Source organism: Hoplias malabaricus, chromosome 2 (genome assembly GCF_029633855.1).
Source record: "Hoplias malabaricus isolate fHopMal1 chromosome 2, fHopMal1.hap1, whole genome shotgun sequence".
Lineage (NCBI taxonomy): Eukaryota > Metazoa > Chordata > Actinopteri > Characiformes > Erythrinidae > Hoplias > Hoplias malabaricus.
In genome coordinates this window covers 11,565,998-11,589,100 of record NC_089801.1, presented here as the reverse complement: position 1 = coordinate 11,589,100, position 23,103 = coordinate 11,565,998, and positions in this window count along the sequence as shown.

Here is a 23,103-nt window from a genome sequence, read left to right as displayed (position 1 = left end):
TTTAATAATAGTAACATTAATGGATTAATACGTTTAATAAGCTACAGTGTATACTTTCATCCTACAATCTTTATACTTGATTACTAAATAATAAACCTAACAAAATAAAAGATAATATCATAAGTGAATGGAAAAATATATAAAAGTGGATATTCAAAATGGATATCTTTCTACCAGGTTGTTTTCCAACATTTCCTCCTCATGTTTGTCTGAGTCGGTTCTACTTAATAATGGCATCTGTACTTGATTTCCAGGCATTACAACTCCAACCCATCTCAAAATCATAGCTTTTGCACAAGTTAACAACAGTGTACAAAAACAAAACATTATACACACTGCTAAAAGAGCTGCTCCAAAAACTTGAGCCAACATTGCTCCTAGTGGTCCTAATTTCTCCAATAACCAAGCATTCACAGACCATCCAGCTCCTTTTGATGGACCAAACGCCTCCCTTATATGCTTCAATGCTTCTATAACACTAGTCATATTATCAGAATTATCTGGAATCAAAGTATAACAGGCATCCCCTGTCAGATTCAAAGCTACACATAAACCTCCTTGTTTAGCTAAAATGTAATCCAGAGCCATGTCATGTTTCAACAAAGTTAATCTGTGACTTTTTTGTGTATTTGACAAAAACTGAAACCCTCTTATTGTTTCATTAGCAAACCCTTGTAAAGTGTACGTAATATTATCTATATGATCTGCTAAAAATGTCACACCATACCATGGGAATAATCCTATACCCCATTTTTCTCCTATACTGATTCTCCAATGGTAGGCTTACAAGTTATGAAACTGAGCCATTTCCCTTTTCTTTCTTCTTACAGAATTACCTTCAGAATTCCCTTCATCAGTTGCTTCAACTTTTTGGAGAGTATAAACCTCATAAGGAAGCTTTAATGTTGCCATATAACAACAGCCTGTCCACCCATATGATAGAAATATGTATGCTTTATCTCCACAAACCCACCAAATATCCTTAAAATTTCCTATAGTCACATTTACAGGCAAAATGTCATACTGCACCATTAATGTTCTACTCTGTTTGCTATCTGGTGTATGAAAATTCACTTTAAACAAAACATCCTTAGGTTTAGGCTCTTTAAAATTCATCTTATAACGAGCACAATCAGATATTCCCATAAACATCCCCTGTCCATTGTGAGTATCATTGGAACAAAAACAGTCTTTAGTCTTCACAGATTTTACTTCCATCGCATCAGGCTGTGCTGTCAGTATATTTTCATGCCGATTAAGGAAATTCACATATGGCAACTTCATCAACCAAGTACAATTTAATCTAGGTCTAAACAAATGCACTGATACAGCCATTATTATATCTTCTTCAGAGTTTTGCTGATATATTAACCACGATAAAGCATAAGATTGACACATAGCATGCAGTGGTTCTGGTATTGTCTCTAAAATTGATGGCCATGTGCTTGGTGATGGAACTTTCACCACACATGGACCAGTCAACCTCGTACTCATTCTTACGGAATGGGTTATTTGCTGAAACCATAAATTTCTAGATGCCCATGGGTCTGTGATTTGTAACACTGAAGAATCAAATCCATATGCTTTCCATTTTGCTTCTCTTTTCTGTAATGCATGGTAACGGTCAGTCATTTCTTCAGATGTCAAGTCAGAATCAAAAAACTCATTCTGCCCTTCTAAAGTGATTTTCTCAATGGTTACTAAACCCTTTGAATCCATGCCTTCCATTGGGTTTCTAGCTTCAAAAGTCACTTGACTGATATTCACTTCATGCTCCTTATTTAACTCCGGACCCTGTGTTATGTTTACTTCCTTCTGCAATGGAAAGGACATTAGTTCTGGAGTCTGGGTTACTTTTACAACATTATGTGATCTTGTTATTTTTCCCTTTTCAACAGTTGTGCTAGATTCAGATGTACCCGAAGCAGAAGTCATCATTGGCAGTGTAGTGCTATTCGTCTGCTTTAATAGCATATCTAAAGTAGTAACTCGATTAGTTACATTATTTCCTTTACTTATTTCTGGAGCTAAAGTAATTGGCTTAATTTGTTCTTTAGTAACCTTCAGAGTCATTGTCATAGTGGTTTGGTCCTGAACTCTTTTAATAGACGTAAAAACTTCAATAGGACTCTGGTCCTTTATCATCACTATCACCCTTCTCTCCACACATTTTGAAATGGCACAAACTTAAGCTCTGGTTCCAAATAAGTACAAGTGTATTCCCCTTGATCTTCCCATGTAACATTACGTAAAAGAATTGAACAATCATCTCTAACCCTGAACCACCTAAAGGCATTAAACAAAAGATACTTTCTCTGGTCATGAGGCAAATGATCAACTTCAGGTCCTGTTAACACCACTTTTTCACCACGACTATTTTTCCACTCAGGAGGACTATTACCCCCTGTATTAAATCTTCCACATTTACAGGGAAGATGAACTGCTTTACCTAATTTAGCTTTAACCACTGTCTTGAAAGGTGATGACGTTGTTGAAATTATCAAAGGCATTAGTGTAGTTAGATGTGATCCATTTACCCCCTCACTAACTTTCAACACTGAAAAAGTAAAATTCTTTAAAGTTTCATTCTCTTTAGTTCTCATACCGTTTAGGTCTAACCTTTTTCCGAACTGGTCTTGGACTCTTCTCTTGATCCAAGTCTCTGAACTGTTTTGAAATGGAATTACTGCTTTCTGAAATAGGACCTGCTGTTTCTGGGACATATTGAAATTCAATTTCTCCGAACTTTTTGTCTCGTTTACAATCTGCGGTGTCATGTCTGGCATCATCAGAAATATACACAGAGTCATCAGCATCATCCAAACCAGGGACAATCTCCTCTTCAGGAGATCTACTCTGATTTGTTTCTTGCATGTTATTTTCAACCTCTTTGCAAAATTAATTTCACCGTTTTATCCACAAACTCTTTCCCATTATCTGAGGATATTCGATCTGGAAGTCCCCACCTGCTTATGACTTCCCTACACAAAAACTTGGCAACCTTTTGTGCATCCTTACACTTAGTTTATGACCTGTTTCCTCATCTGGTGCACTAAGAATATCATCCATGTATTGAATGACAGTACTTTTTAACTTCTGATCTACCCCAACTAAATCATCTTTCAATACTTTATTGAAAATGTGAGGACTATGTTTATATCCCTGTGGTAATCTCTTATACTCATAGAATTGTCCCTTGTAAGTAAACCCAAATAAACCCTGACTTTCTACACTTAGTGGAACGCTAAAAAATGCACCACATAAATCTAATACTGTGAAATACTTTGCATTCGGAGGAATTTGGGCTAACAAAACATGTGGATCTGGCACTTCTGCTGGAAAGTCTGCGACTACTTCATTTACTGCTCTCAAATCATGTACTAAACGATAAGAGTTATCTGGCTTCTTCACAGGCAACAAAGGTGTATTACTCTGCGGATTCTGTGTTATCTTCAGAACATCTGCCTTCACAAGACCTTCAATTTGTGGTTCGATCCCTTTGATTGCTTCTTCATTCAAAGGATACTGAGGCTTCCATGGAGGTTTTGTTCCTGGTCGGAGTTCAACTTTCACTGGTTGAGCTGACTTCACAAATCCAATGTCAGTGCTATGTTGTGACCATAAACATTTTGGAACACATCGCAGCATTTCCTCTTTCAAAGAGTTTGAATCCATCTTCTCATTGTAAAGTGATTCATGTGTCATCCTGATGACTTGTGGCTGTCCTTGTCCTTGAGCAGTAATCATAATCTTAATAAATCGCTGATCTTCACTCCTCCAGATGGAAAGATTCTCTTTAAGCGGTTTAAAGACAACTTCTTCTGCTTCTGCCATCATTTCACCTATTTGTTTCTGCTCACAATCTTCAGACACCAGCAAAGTCACATGTGGTACACTTTTTCCCATCTCAAACTCTTTATGCAAGTAATCATTTTTGTCTATCTTCATAGCAGCTCCTTGTGGTCCCAAAATTATGCAACATGAACGTAATTCAACTTGCTTTGGTTGATGACTCAGCCATTGTTCTCCATCTGATTGTTCAGCATCCTTAAAGTATTTCAGTGTACAATGAAATGGATACTCTGGAGTCTTTGCATCAGGCATGTTTGCTACAATAAACTTCTCCCACATCTTGGCTGGTTCCAAGAATTCTTCGCTAAGATTTCCAATCCAAAATACTGAAGAAGCATCAGTCTCTGTTTTCATCATCAGTTGATTAATCATTTCACTCGGCACTTCTACCAGGCAGCCGTCTGGTGTGCATTTTATTGTACAGTTCAGTTTGCACAAAGCATCTCTTCCCAAAAGTGCAATAGGTGTATGTTCTGATACCAGTATGGGTATTGTAGTCTTCAGATGTTTATAGCAGAGCTCAATTGGTTCTGTGAGAGGAATCAGCTGTTTTACTCCCTCAAACCCGATTGTCCGAATCATCTGACCAGACCTGGGGAGGTGTATAGCATCTTCAGGCCGAATACAGGTGAAAGCAGCTCCACTATCTGCCATCATTGTCAATGGTCGATTATTTATTTTCACCTCTATTGTTGGATCTCTCTCCGGCCCTATTGCTACCAGCTGACACCTCCCACACGAGTTCTCCGGGCATCCCTAGAATCCTGGTTCCGGGCCCCTATAAGGGTTCACAGGTCCCTTGATTGACCTTGGTTGTCCTCTGAATCCTCCTCTAAAGTATCCCCTGAAGTTTCCTCCTGGCCGGTTGCATTCACGAGCAAAATGACCAAACTGTCCACAATTATAGCACACTTCAGGAGGCTGTTGAAAGTTCAGACTGAATCTTCCTGGTCTTCCTCTTCCTAGATTTCCCTGACTTCTTCCTCTCCATGTCTGCACCTGACCAAACACTGGCTGTGGCCAGGGAGTCACTGGAGCAACTGATGCTGACTGGCTCACTTGAGGTTGAGTCTGATCCAGATGTGGTCCTGGCTGATTAGGAGGCTGACTTTGTATGACTACAGCTTGTTTCTTTTCTTTTTTCTTGTTGTCCACCAGTTGTATTTGGTTCAGCTTTCTGAGGGTCTCTTCATCCTGTATTTTCTGATCATGTTCCTTCTTTCTATATAGCTCCACTTGATGGGCTATATGATCTGTATAGACACTCTTTGCCATGCTTCCGAGACCCACTACTTCTGTCAGTTTACTTCTCACTGGTAAGGGTAGTCCCTTCTGTAATTTGGCTCGCAAAATTGACTGTTCCATCTGATTTAAATCTGGATCATTTCCTGTGACATTTCTCCATACCTGATGGACTCTTGACACATAGGCTCTTGGGTTCTCATCTTCTCCCAAAGGCTCAATCAGGATATTGTCAGGATGCACATTGGTTGGAAATGAATCTTTCAATGCTCTCCACATTCGACCTCTGATTGCAGCAAACAGCTCTGGATCATTAACAGCAGTTCTTACATATCGTTCTAGGCCCGCTTTCTGTAGAATTTCTTCCATGGCTGGAACTCCCAGGAGATTTGCTAAAAGTCTCTTTATGTCACCTATTGCTGGCTGCGTTCCCACCAGAAGCTCTTCTAATTTTGAAATCCAAGGATGTGCTCCTTCTTGCAAAGTAGGCAACTTTTCCATGATATCTGACATATCTGTATTTTGCCAAGGCTTGTATTCCAAATTCCGTCCTCGGACTATCACTGGACATATCTTTTCAAGTGATTTCCCTTTCCTTGGACGTAAAGTGTATTGTCTTTCAGATTTTTTAGTGTCTTCATTTTTCAGATCCTCCTCATATGTCTGCAACTCTTTCAGTTGTGTCTCCAGTGAGCTAGAAGCATTATCTAAGTTCAATAAACATTGGTCTATACTTTTTTCTACTTCTCTCAAAGTTCTTCGTCTGTCTTCTCCTTTTGTGCTGGATGTTTCAGGAAATAATCCTCTTTCAGAGAAAGATCCCTTACTCTTCCATCCATCATCACTTTCTTCATTCTCTGTTTCATCAGAACTTCCATCTTTTGAGTCCTCTTTCCTTCTACTCACATCTCCTCTTTTTTCTGCTTTAGCTAGCATTCGTCTGATGGCTGGGTCATATCCACCCATGGCCTCCTCCTGGTCACTCAGATCCTCATCTCCAATGGTCCTCCTTCTCATTCTCAGTTCACCTCTAGTCTGCAGACGTCGAGTTTTCTTCTTGCTTTTGGAACTTGGATACAGTTTTATCGTTGTCTCTGCTTGTCCTGTTTCAATGATGCATTCATCTTCATCTTCAATGTGATAATTTTCTCCTTGACTAATCACTGGAAGCTGAGGATAGGCTTTTTCACTTTTCACTTCCTTCTCATAAGGTGGTGGTGTCTTAACTGTGAAGGTGGAGTCCACATGTGAAAAAGACACATTAACTTCGGCCATCTGTCTTTCGGTTTTTTTCGTAAGTTGGTTAATCGCGTCTACACTCTTCTCCCTCTTGTCCTTCGCTGCCTTCATCAGTTTCTGACTCTCTTGTTCAAATAACTGGAGAATGCCAAGCTCTATTTCTCTTTTTTCCTTTCGCTTTTCTCCTTGACGCCCTTTTTTCTGTCCTGCTTTATATGTTGATACAAGTACCTCTATTGTTTTAATTACATCTGGGTTAAGTGTCCCCTCTACCGGCCATGGTTGGTCTATGTCAGGCCATCGCTTATAAAATTTTTCTGATATTCTTGCAATGCCTTTTATTAGAGGATTATTTTTCTTAACTATATCAACAGGAGTAACCCCTTTTGAAACATTAGTGCCCATTTTTGGCATAATAATGACTAAATATGTTCCCAACTTACACTTATTAATTATTTCTCTCCCTCTTTTTCCTCTGTTTATATGCCACTATATTACCACAATTAATAAAAATCAATCCCCAATTGAATTTGCCAACTTCAGAGAAATCAAACCTTAATATGCAATACAATTCACACCACTAAATCCCCTTTACTAAGTGATATAACTACTAAGTGCACCATAAACCTAGATTTATTAAACATTCAGTAACTACCTTGTAATTAAAGAATATACAAACTTATGTAAGACTCAACAAGCACTTCTAAATATGATTACCACTAAATATTTGCAACCCCATACACTTATAGCAAAGCTTAGATCAGAAACCCCTTTTCAAATAATAATTTTTCTTCATAAACCACGTTGTTAATTCTTTATAATCAAATTATTATCTTAAAAATGAACAACCTGTTGCCAAGCTTTCTTTGAAGAAGTCTGTCATGTACTATAGCACCTCTAATGAACTAAATGCAAATAGATAAACAAATCAATAAATTTCCAATTATTACTTTTTAATAATGAGACCTATTAATGATTTAATCTAAATGTATCAATGCAGGTGTTTGTGAAAGAAGTTTGTGGATAAAATGACTGGCCTTATGCAGTCTGCTCTGCTATGGGCAAATTTGACCCCCCTTTTCTCCTCCTGGTCCTCTTCTCACCGTCTCCTTTAAAATTTGAGAACTCACACACACACACCCCACAGGATAAAAAGACAAATAGAAATTTAATACATTCAGCTTACTTCTTAGTAATTAAACATTCAATATGCTTATTTGTATTTTATTTACCAACATTTAGTTCATTCATAACATTTTTACCCTTCATTCAATATTGTAAACACCTCCAACAACTCTTCATTGGCTTGAAGCCCAAGCGACCTTAATCTCAACCCCCCTAAAAAGGGTCTAAAGTGATTGATGGCAATAAGTTCATCCTTAATGCAGCTCCCTCCATATAAGGCCATTCCTCAGTTCCACTGGCCTAAAACAATTACCCCATTCAATGTATCTCAATTTCATCAAACTATTGCATTAAAAGAGAACACAAACAAATTACTGCTCCACCAATTCACTCTCACACACTATGTTAAATTAATCCTCTATTCCCTTTTATTTTAGATCATAAGCACAACACAAGCACCACACCCATTATCAGGAGCTTCAAACCCCTGCACAGCACTATACATCAATATTTTCTGATTTGCCCAATAAATATTAGTTTCTATTTAAATCAAATCAACGTGGCTTTTATCAGTACGTCACAAATCAAAGTCCTGCCATTTTTCTCTTTTTCAAGAGTGAATTCTAGGCCTTACACACTTGCAGAAAGAGACCCCTCCGCAAAGCATAAGATCTCAAAAATTCAACAAAATGAGAGGAACCAGACCCATGAACACTTTTTTCTCCCAATAAAAGCCATCATATGGAGATTTCAAAATTTTTCTCCTTTTTCTTCTATAACAATTTTCCCTTTAGTTCCCTTGATTAAACCTTACAGTTTCCCCAATGTACCCTATTAATTACTCAGCTTTACACCTTGCTCTCCTTTTTCCTATTCTCAGCATCTAAAAACGTCTTTCTGGAGCTCGTTGTCTATATTTTCTTACTGTATAGTCTCCAAGAAAGCTCATAAAATCGTCTCTCTGGAGCTCATTTTCTACTGTTTTCTTTAATTTACTGTCTCCCAGAAAGCTCATTTATTTTTACTTTATATATTTTTACTTTAAAAACGTCTTCAGTTCAGGCTCATTGTCATAAATAAACAAACCCCTCATTTTATTGAGGTTCATATTCATTTAAATAACTGTCCTTGAACGAAGCTCATAATTTTTACCATTACAAATTTCTTTCCCTATTAATTTCTAAATCTCTTATTCTTTATCACATTCCCTTTTTAACCCTCTCTCTCTCTGACACTCTCTGGCAGAGGTGTCCTTTCCCCCCTTTCTCTGAACACACACTCAAAAGCAACCACAGAAGGGAGGGGGTTGATCACTCCCCCTTTTTCTCCCAAAAAAATTCTTTCAGCTGACACACACACATGCACAGCAAGACACTCCTTTTTTCTTAACTCACTAGGCACACACACATACTCCAACATCCTCCAAACAGCGCTTACACACACTCATCATTTTCAACACAATTTCTCATAGTCGACCCATTCACACATTAACAGCATGCTTTTTATTGCCGCCCTTACCTTATTTCCTTATTTCTTATTCCTTATTTTTAATTTATGCTACCTTATGAAGTGTAATAATTCAAAAAGAGGCAGCATCAATACAGTGTTCGTCAACAGTGTTTCGAGTGGGCACCCCTAATTAAATCTCTGCATCACACCTCCAGTTTCTCATCAAACTGACCCAAAAAATCACCTAGTGAATTTTTCAGGATTTGCTGCCGGGCTATCCCGCCTCCACGAGGGCTTATTCAAATCTGCGGCTTCCTTTCTTTATTTAACTCTCTTTTCCTCTATTTTCCATATATTTCTCTTCGTTATCCTTAAAACCTTAAATTCCATTTAACCTTAAATAAATTTTAACCAAATGCCACTGGGCCCAGGGCTTCTAACTATTTCAATACAATCCAATTCCAAAAAACTCAAAGCTTACTTTCACGCAATGACTGTGATTCATGTCTTACAGTTTCAAGCAAAAATAGGGCCCTGTTTACCCAAACGTGCATGTCATCATCAGCTCACCTTATCGTTACTAATTAAGCTATTCTACACTTATACTTCAACATTTCCTTTCCTTTTTCCTCTTTACTCTTTTCTTCATTATTCCCTTTTATTTTCTTCATTCATTTCTCTATTACAATGACTATAGTTAAAAATTTAGAACGGAGAATCTTTATCCAACACCATTTCCAACACAACACTGCATACACTAATGAGTCTATTTATGAATGCAACTCTTTCTGCATCAGACAGCCCAAACACCCAACCAGCGCTCAAATTGGTGAAAATCTCACCTTCTATTTGCCGGCTTTTAAGCGGGAGTTGGAATGCAGGGGTCATCCCAAGCAGAGAGGTCACAGCTCACATCCCATCCTCGTCGCCAACTTTGTTGTTAACTCTTGCTGTGTTGTGAAGATAGGTGATGGAAAAGAATCTCCGCAGACACGGTTAAAAGTGTAAATACATCTTTATTTACCAAAACAGTGTCTTACGGGTTCTTAAGGATCCCGTGAGAGAGTGTTCAATTGCGAGCTCGGGTTATCTCTCCATGTCTGAGGTCTCTCTCCTCACATCTCGCTAGAACCCAATTTATATAGGTCTTCTTCTTTCCAAATAAGGCAAACATAAAGAATAATCCACATTAGCATGCTCCAAAGGGAGGGTGCAAAATTGATAGTTTCCAGCCTCTGACAGCTCATTCCAAACATCCCTCTCTGTAGCGCACATACTTATGTTCATATGGCTGAGCATAAAAACACACTGAACATTTCTTAATACTGTCTTATGAGGCCGTCTGATAAATATACCTCACTGTAACCAAAAAATAAAAAATAAAAAGTAAAAACATGAATAACATTTTAAAAATCGTAATGATAATGTCCGTGTGCACAGTAAAATCGAAAAATGTTGAAAAACATCAACATTCAAGAAATGACTGATCACCTTCTGATATCTAATCTACTGGACAGGGACCATTACACATATTTTAAGGTAATAAAAGTTAAGATATTTTCTGAGTGTTATTCCTGCAAGAGTCGAAACCACCTCCTCCCGCCCCCTCTTCCGTGAAGAACCGCTCAAAGTGAAATCATTACTCATTCAAGTCCAAAACACGTGTTATCCAGTCTAGCGCTGTCTAATAAAAACCTTTATTTATTTACAGTCTTCTGCTGTTTCAGAACATTACAGGCTCGATGCTGCACGGACAGAGAAGATTAATAACTCCTGGTAAGTTTTGAACAGCACAAATCCATGCACGGCTTTAGTGTTTGCACGAGACGGGAGAAGTGTGTGGAGGTGTTTAACCGCTAAGTTTTAAAGTTTGTTGTTTCCAAATCCACAACTTAGAACACAGCGTGTACTGATCAGAGACAGAGCTAGTGATATCGATATTTTACCTGCACGTATTCCCTCCCTATTTTTTTTTTTTATTATTTATTTATTTATTTGTTTATTTTTTTAACCCTTTTGTGCGCGAGCACACAGCACGAGGCGGAGAATATAGACTGTGTAGAAGTGTCGGAGTTTTAGGGCCATGGCGTTGAAGAAAGAAAAATGATTTCGAGTCAGAATTCAGCGGAGACCCTAAAGTCTCGTGGTGGAAAAATATTATTTAGAGACTTCCCTCAATTTAGTAATCGGTTCCCTCACTTTAATAATTCGTTACTCAATTCAGTAATCAGTGTCCTTTATTTAGCAATTCGTGCCCTCAATTTTGTAATATGTTCCTTCATTTTAATAATTTGTTCCCTCAATTTAGTAATCCGTTCTCTCAATTTAACAATCATTTTCAGGTTATCCGTTAGGTCACTTGTTTGATTTCTCCTGTCCATTCCTTATTTACACATTACAACCACTTTTTAACTAAAACATTAATAGTTCAGGTCGAGGAGGAGTGAATCTGACGGGACTCCATTTCGTTTTTAACTGAGCGAGTTTGGCGCGGAACATTCAGCTGGAGGCGGGACAGTGGACTAATGTTGAGCGGCTCATAGCTGCGGCCAAAATCACATCTCATTCTCAAGAGAATTATTCAGTAAAATCCAACTGACCTGCTACTGTCTTTATGTATTAACTACCACATAAATAAATCAGATAAAACACATCGGGGCTTTTGTGGACAGAATTAAACCTGAAAATGAGATCAGGCAATACCTATATCGTCCACAAGAGGGCACCATAAGATTTAATCTGACACCTCATTCAATATAATGAGGCACTGCGTGATAATATGACACTAAAGGGATTTGTGACACCGATTTTTGCAAAAAGGACACATTTACACATCTAGTGAGTCTATTATTGCTGGTCAGAACCTAATATTGCCCAATTTGTCATGTCCATAACACAATAAATTCAATGTATGTTTGTAATTAATATCCACAAATTGCACTGCTCCAGTGCTGCATATATATATTATAGTATAGAATAGAATACTATAGAATGTAGAGTGTAGAATGAAGAAAATAGTTATAAACACACACCTATGAAATAGACTAAATTAATCAAATAATTACAAATAAGCAGCTTTACAGTGGCACTGACAGGTGTAAATAAGGAATGGACAGGAGAGATCAAACGTGTCCTAATGCATAGTCTGTGTCATGTCTGTCTAAATTGAGGGAATGAATGACTAAATTGAGGAAGCAAATAAAGTCCCTTAATATTTTCCACCATGAGATAATTCTGAGAATGATGTCTGAATGTTTCTGAGAAAAAAGTCAGTATATTTCGCTGCATATTTATTGTGGCAGACAACCGCAGCGTAATTGAGGAATGCAGTGATTAGCTGAAGTCATATTATTGTATAGATTTCAGGAATAAATCCTCTGTCCTTTGGCACATGAGGACGAGACTGTGATTAATATTTAAACGCTGAATCAGTGCAAGAACCTGTTTATTCAGAAGAGGACATGTAGTTTCACAGGATACAATCAATGATCACAAAAATGATTTATTTAAATGATTTACGTAATGAAATATATAAATAAAATAATTTATTAAATGAAATTTATTAATGAAGAACAAAAAAAAATATTTAAACATTCAAACTACTAAAACTGATCTGATCCAAATATAAATCATTTGTGGACGACCAAAGAAAAAAGGCCTGAAAATAATTAAATGTGATTATGTAATTATTTTTAACTACTTGATTTTCCATTTGTTTTCACAAGTATGTATTTTCTTTTCCAGTGCTGTTTGCCATTGCTTCAGTGATAGATGCAGTTGTGGTGCAGCTTGGACACAGTGCCACTATTTCCTGTAAAATGAACTGCTCCACAGTGACATGGTCCACCAAAGGATTAGATGTATTCCAAATATCTCACATGTTTCGGTTTTCTGGAGGGAAGTGTACTGTTGCTCCAGAGTTTGAGGGCAGGACTGAATGCTCTGGAGAGAAGATCAGAAGTGGAGATGTTTCCTTGACTATATCATCTGTTGTGTACAATGACAGAGGCTGGTACTACTGCTCATGTGATGGAAATGACTACTGTGACCAGAAGATAGAAGTTCTGGGTAAATTCTGAAAATATTTAATAAGCTTTTGTAATATGCTGTGCTCAGTGTATAAAAAGTTGACAAAAATATTATTTTTTAAAAACTTCATAGAAAAAAACTCTTCTTTATGTGATGCACAAATTAAGTCAAAATCATGAAAAGAATTTAACTTCAAAGAAGAGACAATTGAAAGATGCACAGAAATCAGCAGATAGTACGAGAAACTCTAATGTTGTATGAATTAAACATTAAATTGCCTTTTTTTGTCATTCCAGTTCCTACCACATTGAATATCTCTGTTGGAGCTCAGGCTACACTTCCATGCTTCACTGAAACAGATAAACACTCAGACTTCTCCTCCATCTACATTCAGTGGGAAAAAGACCAAAAGCTGGTGGTGAAACTTGAGAATGGAGTGATTTCGTATGGTTCTGGATTTGAGCAGAGGGCCATGGTGTCAACAGAAAACTACAGAAATGGTGACCTCTCTCTTAGCATCAATAATGTCAGATTCTCTGACTCTGGCTTGTTTAGATGCTCTCTTAAGGACGGAGCATACGGATACCCACACACAGTTTCTTTGGCTGTTGAAGGTTATTATAATTTCATTTTTGTCACATTTTAAAATAACTGTAGACTGTTTTAATATATGCATTATGTTGTGCCATATGAAACTACAGTGGAAGCTATCCATTATTTACTTATTCATTCATTAATTGTTAGCATTATTAGGTGGGAATAAATTACACGTCTCTGTTTTCTCCCACAGTTCATCGGTTTGAACACTATATAAAGGAGGGTGACTCCGTCTCTCTGGATCTAGTCCTCCCAACTCCAGTGATGATGCACTTCTCACAGGACGGTGGAAACACTGCAGAGTCCTGGATGTGCACTAAGCCAAAAGAAGACTATTTTCATTGTAAACCAGACTACGAGCAGAGAGCCTCCATCCTGAATAACGCTGTGGTGCTGAGTAAAGTCTCAGAGTCTGACAGTGGAACCTACACCATCACAGACATCAGAACCAAGGAAGTGGTGGGCGTTCACAAACTAACAGTCATTGGTAAATGTTTTTTCCCCCAAAGCTTTCATGCTTGTTATTCTGTATTTCATTAGGGCTGGTACTTTTAGTTATTGTAGTAATTATGTAGTGGATAATTATTTTAATAAAAACTGGATTTTAACTTGACAATAACAAACCGGGCATACAGTGCTCTCCATAAATACCTTGTGTAAACATGGATGTATCTACATTTTATTTGAAAACATTTATATTCAAAGTTGAAAAAAGGAAAGAAAACAAAGGCACAGATATGTGTTCCAAAATTGTTTGCATGCCTTTTTTTGTGGCAGATAAATAGTGCCTATCTATATACTGATCAGCCATTACATAAAACGATCTCTTTATGGGCGGGGTGACTGCCTGTGAGGAGTTTGGTATGTTCTCCAAATGCATTCAGCCAAACAAATCATTCCTCAGTAACAAATATCTTATTTAAAATAATACATTTAAAAGCAGCTTGTCTCTATAAATTCTTTTTGTGTCTGTTTCCTATTTTTTAGGTCTAACCCCTGCTAAAATTACAGTGGCTGCTCTCTCAGTAGTGAGTGTTGTGATGTTTATTCTTGGAGCACTACTTGGGGCTTACTTACAGAAGTGTCTGAAACAAGCAAAGAGGGAAAAGAAGAAAGATGTGTCTGAAACTGAATATGAACTTGGGAACATTTCAGATAAAAGTAAAAATGAATCTCCAAACCTAATCAACAGAAAGAAAAAATCCTCTTTATCCCAGTCTGAAGACCACAAATGTGAGAACTAAATCATATGAGTATAGATATCATCAATATGAGTATAGATATCATCAAAACAGGGTCTGTTTACATGTCAGCTATAGAATTACGCTTAGTGTTCCACCACACTTTTCCTCAGTGAGGATATATACATGTACAGTTAAATGACAGACGTGTTGTGTTTTTCAACATTTTCTCCATCTGTCAACAGTATTTCAGGTTGCCTTCTTGTTGTATTTAGTTAAATGTGGGATGGTGTCATGCTGCTTCTCAATTTTCAAATGAGCTGCTGGTTTAAAATCTTAAGACCAACACTAACAAAACCCCTTTCCAACATGGACGGTAACCCAGAAATGTTCCCGAGTTTACCCAGAGGAGCTGTGTGTGTAAACACAAACACCTGAACCTGTCCAGGTAAACTCAGAGTGTGCACATATGAGAAGAGTGTTCCTGAGAATTAGCTGCACCTCCTGCACTGACACTACCCTATACCTAAAGGCCTATTCACACAAAGGGTTTTTTTGCATGGAAAAAAACTAATGCAATTTTTCCATGTAGTGGATCCTTCATACTAAATCACACTTTTTTGTCTCAACACTGAAATCATAGAAAGACACTGGAAGAGGAAGAAGAAATAGACTAATTGAGTAGGACTGATGTTGAATTTACCATTTTACTTTAAGCACAGCAACTAACTGGCACAAAATGAATTCACCCCAGTCTACAGAACTGACATTTCAGGAGTGTTTTGGTAGGTCAGTGGGGGGAGTTTCAGGCTCTGCTTCTGCGTGTTGCTCTTATGATTTTTGTTTTTTGTTTTTTTTTTTTTAGTTTGTTTTTTAATAATTTGTGAACCATTTTGTAAAACATTTTTTACAAGACTTTTTGTGTGTGCTTTTTTCCCCAGTGATACACAGAGTTAAGATCTTGCATAATGACTTGCAAACCATACAGAAGACTCGTATGTAAAATAACACTCGTATGTAAACATAACACGCAGATTATGATTTTGTAAAGACTAAGGGTCACTATTTGAAGGAACCAAGAATAAAAGACAGTTATCCTGACCACCTTGCAACAAACACTTGAGAAGGGAGTAACTGGGATTATGCAATACACTGACACACAATGTAATTTATGTCACAGATGTAGGCCTCAGTGGTGTTAGATTTCTTGCCCAAGCTCTTATTCGTGTAGAATGGAGTTCCAGGCTGAGCTGGGAATTGAATCCTATGTTACCACTACCCTGCACTAACAAGACGCATGAGGCTACAGTGAACTGGGACAAGAAAATATTAACTATAAAAAATGCTGGTATTTGTTGATCTGCAAAAACTTTGATGACATGAAAATGGATGGTACCCATGCCCCCAACCTTCCAGCAGGCCGTTTCCAGGCAAAATTGTGTAATTTTCCTCAAAGTATTCATACTTTCCTCATCACATCCATTTCAGACTTTAAAAGAGTATTTAAAATGTACATATTTCTATTTACACAAAGGCTATTATTTTAAGTATCATTTGATGAGTGAAACCTGGAAATAAGTAATTATGTTTTTATTGGTTCATATCTTTACCACCCATAAAAACAGGTTGTTCATGATTTCCTTAAGAACAGAAAACCAACTGTAAATGTTTATTTTAAATATGGTTTAATGTTAAAATTTCTATTATGTTACAGAAACTTTGTTGATGGAGTCAAGCTTTCCAAAGTTTCTTCAGACTGGAACATTTCTTGTAAAAAAAAAAAAGTTACAATTTTTTAGGGGAAAATATGATTTTAAGTTAAGGATTCCTTAAAGGAAATTTTCAAATAATTCTTTGGGGGGGTGGGGGGCACAGTGGTGTAGGATTTTCAGTGTGGATTCAAGTCCCGCTCCGGGTGACTATCTGAGGAGCTCGGTGTGTTCTCCCTGTGTCCGCATGGGTTTCTTCCCACGGTCCAAAAACACATGTTGGTAGGTGGATTGGTATCTATAGGTCTGAGTGTGTGAGTGAATGTGTGTTGCCCTGCGAAGGACTGGCGCCCCTCCAGGGTGTATTCCTGACTTGTGCCCAGTGACTCTGGGTGGGCTCCGGACCAACCACGACCCTGAGCTGGATAAGTGGTTATATACAATGAATGAATGACTCTTTAGGTAGAATGAATGATTCCACATGGTAGTGAGTAGTGTAGTTGAGGTAACTGTCATTCTTTTCTCATTCTCTTTAGCAGTAATCCTTGTTTTGACTCTGAAATCTACAAAAGTCTTAAAGGAGATCAGAGTTAAGCTACTGATTTCTGAGCAGCTTCTGGTTTAAAGCCTATAGGGTTTGGGGAGGAAAACCAGACCAATGGTTAATACATATTTAAGGGAGTTCTGGCCTACATCCAGCATCCTTTCTCGCCACACTTTTTTTTAAATGCATCTACTATTTAAAAGTATTCATAAGCAAATGTTGCTTCACATGAGCCACTCTCACAAACATTGCTGAGACAGTTAATGCTGGCTCTAACATGAAGAAGTCAACACAGCAGTATTTGTGTGGGATCAGACCCATCAGCTCCACGCGAAGTCAATGAGTAAGAGAATGAGAATGAGAGTTCATGAATGAGGGTGGATGATGAAAGAGAGGGAGCATGAATGACTGGAGTCAAGCTATCCGCACTTTGGAAACTGACGGTCGGGAATAAAATAAAATATACAATATTATTAAGAGGGCCGAATAATATTGCATGCCCCACTTTTCAGTTTTTTATTTGATATTTTATTTTATTCCCGATTGTGTCCCACTTGTTGATTCTTCACAGAAAAATTAAAATTTCATATATTTATGTTTGAATCCTGAAATGTGGCAAAAGTTTGAAAAGTTCAAGGGGCATAGAAGGCAAGGCACTATATATTCTGCTGTTGCATCAGTGGTCTCTTCCCTGCAGTTACATAAGCATGGCATGCTGTACTCTGGGTTGCTCTGTAGCGGATGGACGCTCTCATTTGATTGGTTGTCATGTAGGTTATGTTCAAAAACATAGACAGCTAGGGTTAGTTTCCAACATATACTGAACCACCTCTAACCCCCCCCAAGAGGTCCCTCTGTTTAATGACAGTACAATGGTTTAGGCATTATGGATTTCTCAAAAATTACCCATAATGCCTAAACCATTCCACTGCCATTAAACAGAGGGGCCTCCTGACTATCAGCTGTATGATTTTGGTGCAATTTCACTGTGTACTTTTCTCATAAAGTCATATTACATACTTACTGATATGGATTTCTCAAATTACCCATAATGCCTAAACCATTCCACTGTCATTAAAAAGAGGGACCTCTTGGCTCTTGGTTATGAGCTGTATGATTTTGGTAGAATTTCACTGTGTACTTTTCTCATAAACACATACTGAATATTACCAATATGGATTTCTCAATAATTACCCATATTGGTAATATTCAGTATGTGTTTATGAGAAAAATACACAGTGAAATTCTACCAAAATCATACAGCTGATAGCCAAGAGGCCCCTCTGTTTAATGACAGTGGAATGGTTTAGGCATTATGGGTAATTTTTGAGAAATCCATATTGGAATGTATTCAGTATGAGTTTATGAGAAAAGTACACAGTGAAATTCTACCAAAATCATACAGCTGATAGCCAAGAGGCCCCTCTGTTTAATGACAGTGAAATGGTTTAGGTATTATGGGTAATTTTTGAGAAATCCATATTGGAATGTATTCAGTATGATTTTATGAGAAAAGTACACAGTGAAATTCTACCAAAATCATACAGCTGATAGCCAAGGGGCCCCTCTGTTTAATGACAGTGAAATGGTTTAGGTATTATGGGTAATTTTTGAGAAATCCATATTGGAATGTATTCAGTATGATTTTATGAGAAAAGTACACAGTGAAATTCTACCAAAATCATACAGCTGATAGCCAAGAGGCCCCTCTGTTTAATGACAGTGAAATGGTTTAGGTATTATGGGTAATTTTTGAGAAATCCATATTGGAATGTATTCAGTATGAGTTTATGAGAAAAGTACACAGTGAAATTCTACCAAAATCATACAGCTGATAGCCAAGGGGCCCCTCTGTTTAATGACAGTGGGATGGTTTAGGCATTATGGGTAATTTTTGAGAAATCCATATTGGAATGTATTCAGTATTAGTTTATGAGAAAAGTACACAGTGAAATTCTACCAAAATCATACAGCTGATAGCCAAGAGGCCCCTCTGTTTAATGACAGTGAAATGGTTTAGGTATTATGGGTAATTTTTGAGAAATCCATATTGGAATGTATTCAGTATGAGTTTATGAGAAAAGTACACAGTGAAATTCTACCAAAATCATACAGCTGATAGCCAAGAGGCCCCTCTGTTTAATGACAGTGAAATGGTTTAGGTATTATGGGTAATTTTTGAGAAATCCATATTGGAATGTATTCAGTATGATTTTATGAGAAAAGTACACAGTGAAATTCTACCAAAATCATACAGCTGATAGCCAAGGGGCCCCTCTGTTTAATGACAGTGGAATGGTTTAGGCATTATGGGTAATTTTTGAGAAATCCATATTGGTAGGTATTCAGTATAAATCCATGAGAATATTATACAGTGAGCTACCTCTGTTTAATGACAGTAAAATGCAATCTGTATTTCTACATGTCCACCAGGATTACTATTCAAAGCCAGTTAAGTGTTTATAGAAAAGTAAAAAAAATACGTAAATGTATGAAATAATAAAATCAAAGCGTGTTTTGCCTCTTTAAAGTGATTTAAAACGAAATATATTCCTAATGGCTTGTTAATTTTAGCCCATTTAGTCCATTTTATCATTGCGTGCATTTATTTATTAACAGAGACATCGCTGCTCAAACGCGGGTTTCAGACTCTCTATCTGTACCAAAGCGGACGTGGTGTTCTCCGCAATGAAAAACCGTAATGACGCGCCTATACGTGCATTCGGATTTGAAGCGCGGATGGCTTGACCGTCAGTTTCCAAAGTGCGGATAGCTTGACTCCAGTCATGAATGAATCAGTCAGTGAGAGTGTAAGTGTTGAAAGCGAGACGTTTAATATGCTGAGACTAAATGAAACCTTTAAATAGTAAAAGCTTAAACAAAGTGATTCTATAGGTTTAATAATCACTGCGTACATAAATATACAGTGTATTTTTCCACTGTTTACAGTGTCACGCCCACTTCCGCCCTCTTCTGTGAAGGACCATTTAAGTGTTTATATTGTTAAAATCGAAAGCTCTTTCCTCACACCTCCGCATTGATAAATATTCACCGCATTACACTCGAGGCTTTAGTAAAACAATACCGCACACTTTCTGTTACTCAGAGCTGCTGCTGTTTCAGCACATTAAGGGGAAAATGCTGCAGGGACAGGGGAGATTAATCCCTCTTCTCGGTAAGTTTTCACTCAGAACTGATACTACTCACAAGTTTCATCAACCAGCACGGTTCTTATCTGGTCTTTATAAGATAAACCAAGTCAAATCTAGGTCCTTTTCAGGCGCCTGTGAAGCTCAATGCTGGGACATGTTGAACGTAGCTTTTTATAAATTCGCTGTATAGTTTTGCAGGATTAGTGTTTGTTGTTAGTTAGATCAAGTTCACAAATCACTCCAAACAGGAGTTCAGTTCTTCAGTTCTCACTTATTTCAGATTCGAAATAAAACAAATACCGGTTTCAATAGTAAAATGTAAACATATTGTAGCGATCCTGCAATAATGTTCCCTGTTGTGGACTATGTGAAATGCAGATGTATGTGAATTACAGTACGCATGTGATTGGCGGATGAGAAAAGGGGCGGAGTGTGTGCGCAGAGAGGGGCGTGAGTTAGGGAGAGTTCTTTTGACCGTTGTTGGAAAAACAGCGAGAGTTGTAGTAGCCTGTTTTGGTTGGCGTGGTTACGGCCAACAGTAACTACTTACAGTTCATTAAAGTGGAAGAATTCAAGTTATTCTCGACCATTCTTTCAAAGCGACCTACAGTATGTTTATAAGTAATATTCACATAAATTGCACTGCTCCAGTGCTGTATGTATGTATATATATATATATAAATATTAGTGGTGGGGTACGCTCTAGGGCGCCCTCTATAGAATAAAAGCTTGTCACCACATACAATAACCAGGACTACGCCACCCCAATTATCTAAAGGGTACGGGGATCCCTGTCAGCTTTCTCAAATAAATGAGTAATAAGACTGTTTAACAAAGGGTACTTTATTCAGTCAACACAGCATAAAATCAAGTCACATTAACACGAGTCTTGAATCCAATAGTGAACAACGGGACCACACTCATTCAACCAAACACTTCTGGCAAAGCCTAAAAGGTTATAAGCAAGATGCCCACAGAGTAATAAAGGGGTTCCAATTAATTACCCCAAAGGAACAAAAAAAAGAAAACACCTCTAAAAATAAACCACTCAAGAAAAAAAAAGACACCAATAATACTCAGACTTAAGCCTTGGGGCAGAACACTAATAATTACTCTAGGGCCATCACGATTAAGACTTATTCAAATGCGTTAAACACTAAATGGGCATAAAAGGCAAGCCCTAGTAACACTAAGTAAAAGTAATGGTCCTATGGTCCACTCAGAGAAGGAAATTAAAAGACAACAGTACAGATGGCTCAATAAATCAATACAGTACTACTAAAATTTGGCAAGAGGCAAGCAAATATAAAGGGAGAGGGAAAAAAAAAAAAGAATGAACCAAAGAAAATGGCCTACAGGCAACCAGGCCTGGCGCCACTGAAATATAACACAGGCTCAGTCTACATTTCAGTACACTCCTGTCCTTAAAACATAACACCTGCTCCCCCTGATCAGAAAAACCCCACCACTCACAAGTCACAATAACCTCCCCATGTACATACATCTATATGCCTAAAACAAATATAAATACACGTACAGATATAAATACATACATTAATACAGAGTGGTTGCCATAACAGTCAAAAACGCTAAGATGAGATGCACTAATAAAAAAAATAATCACCCACCTAGCTGCTGCAAAGCACGATCAACTGGCACAGGAAGTGTGACATTCAGGCCACCGCGGTCAATTACTATATTGAAGTTAAAACACAAATCGCCATTAACCGCATTGCTCCCCATATCACAATTCCTAACCCGCCAAGATAAGATGCACTAATATAAAAAAAAGAGAAACACCAACCTAGCACAGGAACAGTGACATTCAGGCAACTGCAGTCAAATATAAGCCTTAACGGCGAAGTCAGTTATCCGTGGCCTCGAACCACCATCTACCCTATAGCTCGCTGGGTAGTCAAGCAAGGCTAGAAACCTGCTTAAAACTCATGGGACACTTGGCTTCCAATTCAGCCAGAGAAATACGACTCAGCTTCCACCGCCGCGACGACGCTGCACGCCCACACACACCACCTTGGTTGATCAAAGCGGAAGTGGAAATTATTGGTGACCCTGGGGCTTTTATAGTCCTATCAACCCAGCAGGTGGAGACAATAATACCCTCTTTAGCGTTCCCTGTCAACCATACCACAATATTATAGTATAGAATACTATAGAATGTTACGACGGAGTTTTAGGGCCACAGCGGTAAAAAAAAAAAAAAAAAAAAAAGATTCCGAGATTAAAGTCAGAATTCTGAGAAAAAATCTCGGAATAATTCGCTGTGTATAATGGAGCAGACCCAGTGTAACAGAGTAGAACTCCGGCGCCCACGAGGCTCCATCGTGTTACGGCTCGGACTCGTACAAAAAATTAAAGACTTTATGCATCTCAGTCAGGTGAGTGTGTGTGTGTGTGTGTGTGAGTGAGAGACAGAGAGAGAGAGAGAGAGACAGACAGACAGACAGACCTAAATTCTGAATTTAACTGTTAATGAGAGGTCAGTATGAAAACACATTTGCTGTGCATTCTTCCCCATCACTCCGAGTATCTAACACGGCCGATCTGATGTTTATAAACACAGTGAAAACGAAGCTATTGAAGATTGTCACCTGTTGTTAGCGGCGACAGGAAAGTACGTATTTAATCGTATTTAAGCAAATTAGGCTGAAAGACGATGGTGTGCATTGCTGTAGACAGAGTCTAGAAACGAATGCACTTTGTTGCGATGTCAAAAACGGTCTGTTTTTTAGCTATTGAAAGGGAAAAGAGCATATATCAAATGCACCGGAGCGTCCATAAAAACAGTGTGCATTGTTCTCTGTGTTCGTACCATTCAGAATATGTAGCGATAGTGATAACCCTGTGTTAGATATAACCTTATTTTGAAAAGTTATTGACGCCGGAAAACCGAATATCTAAAAGAAAACCAACTTTACCGTGGCTGCGTCATGTCGTGTGAATGCGTTTAATAAATAATTCATGCA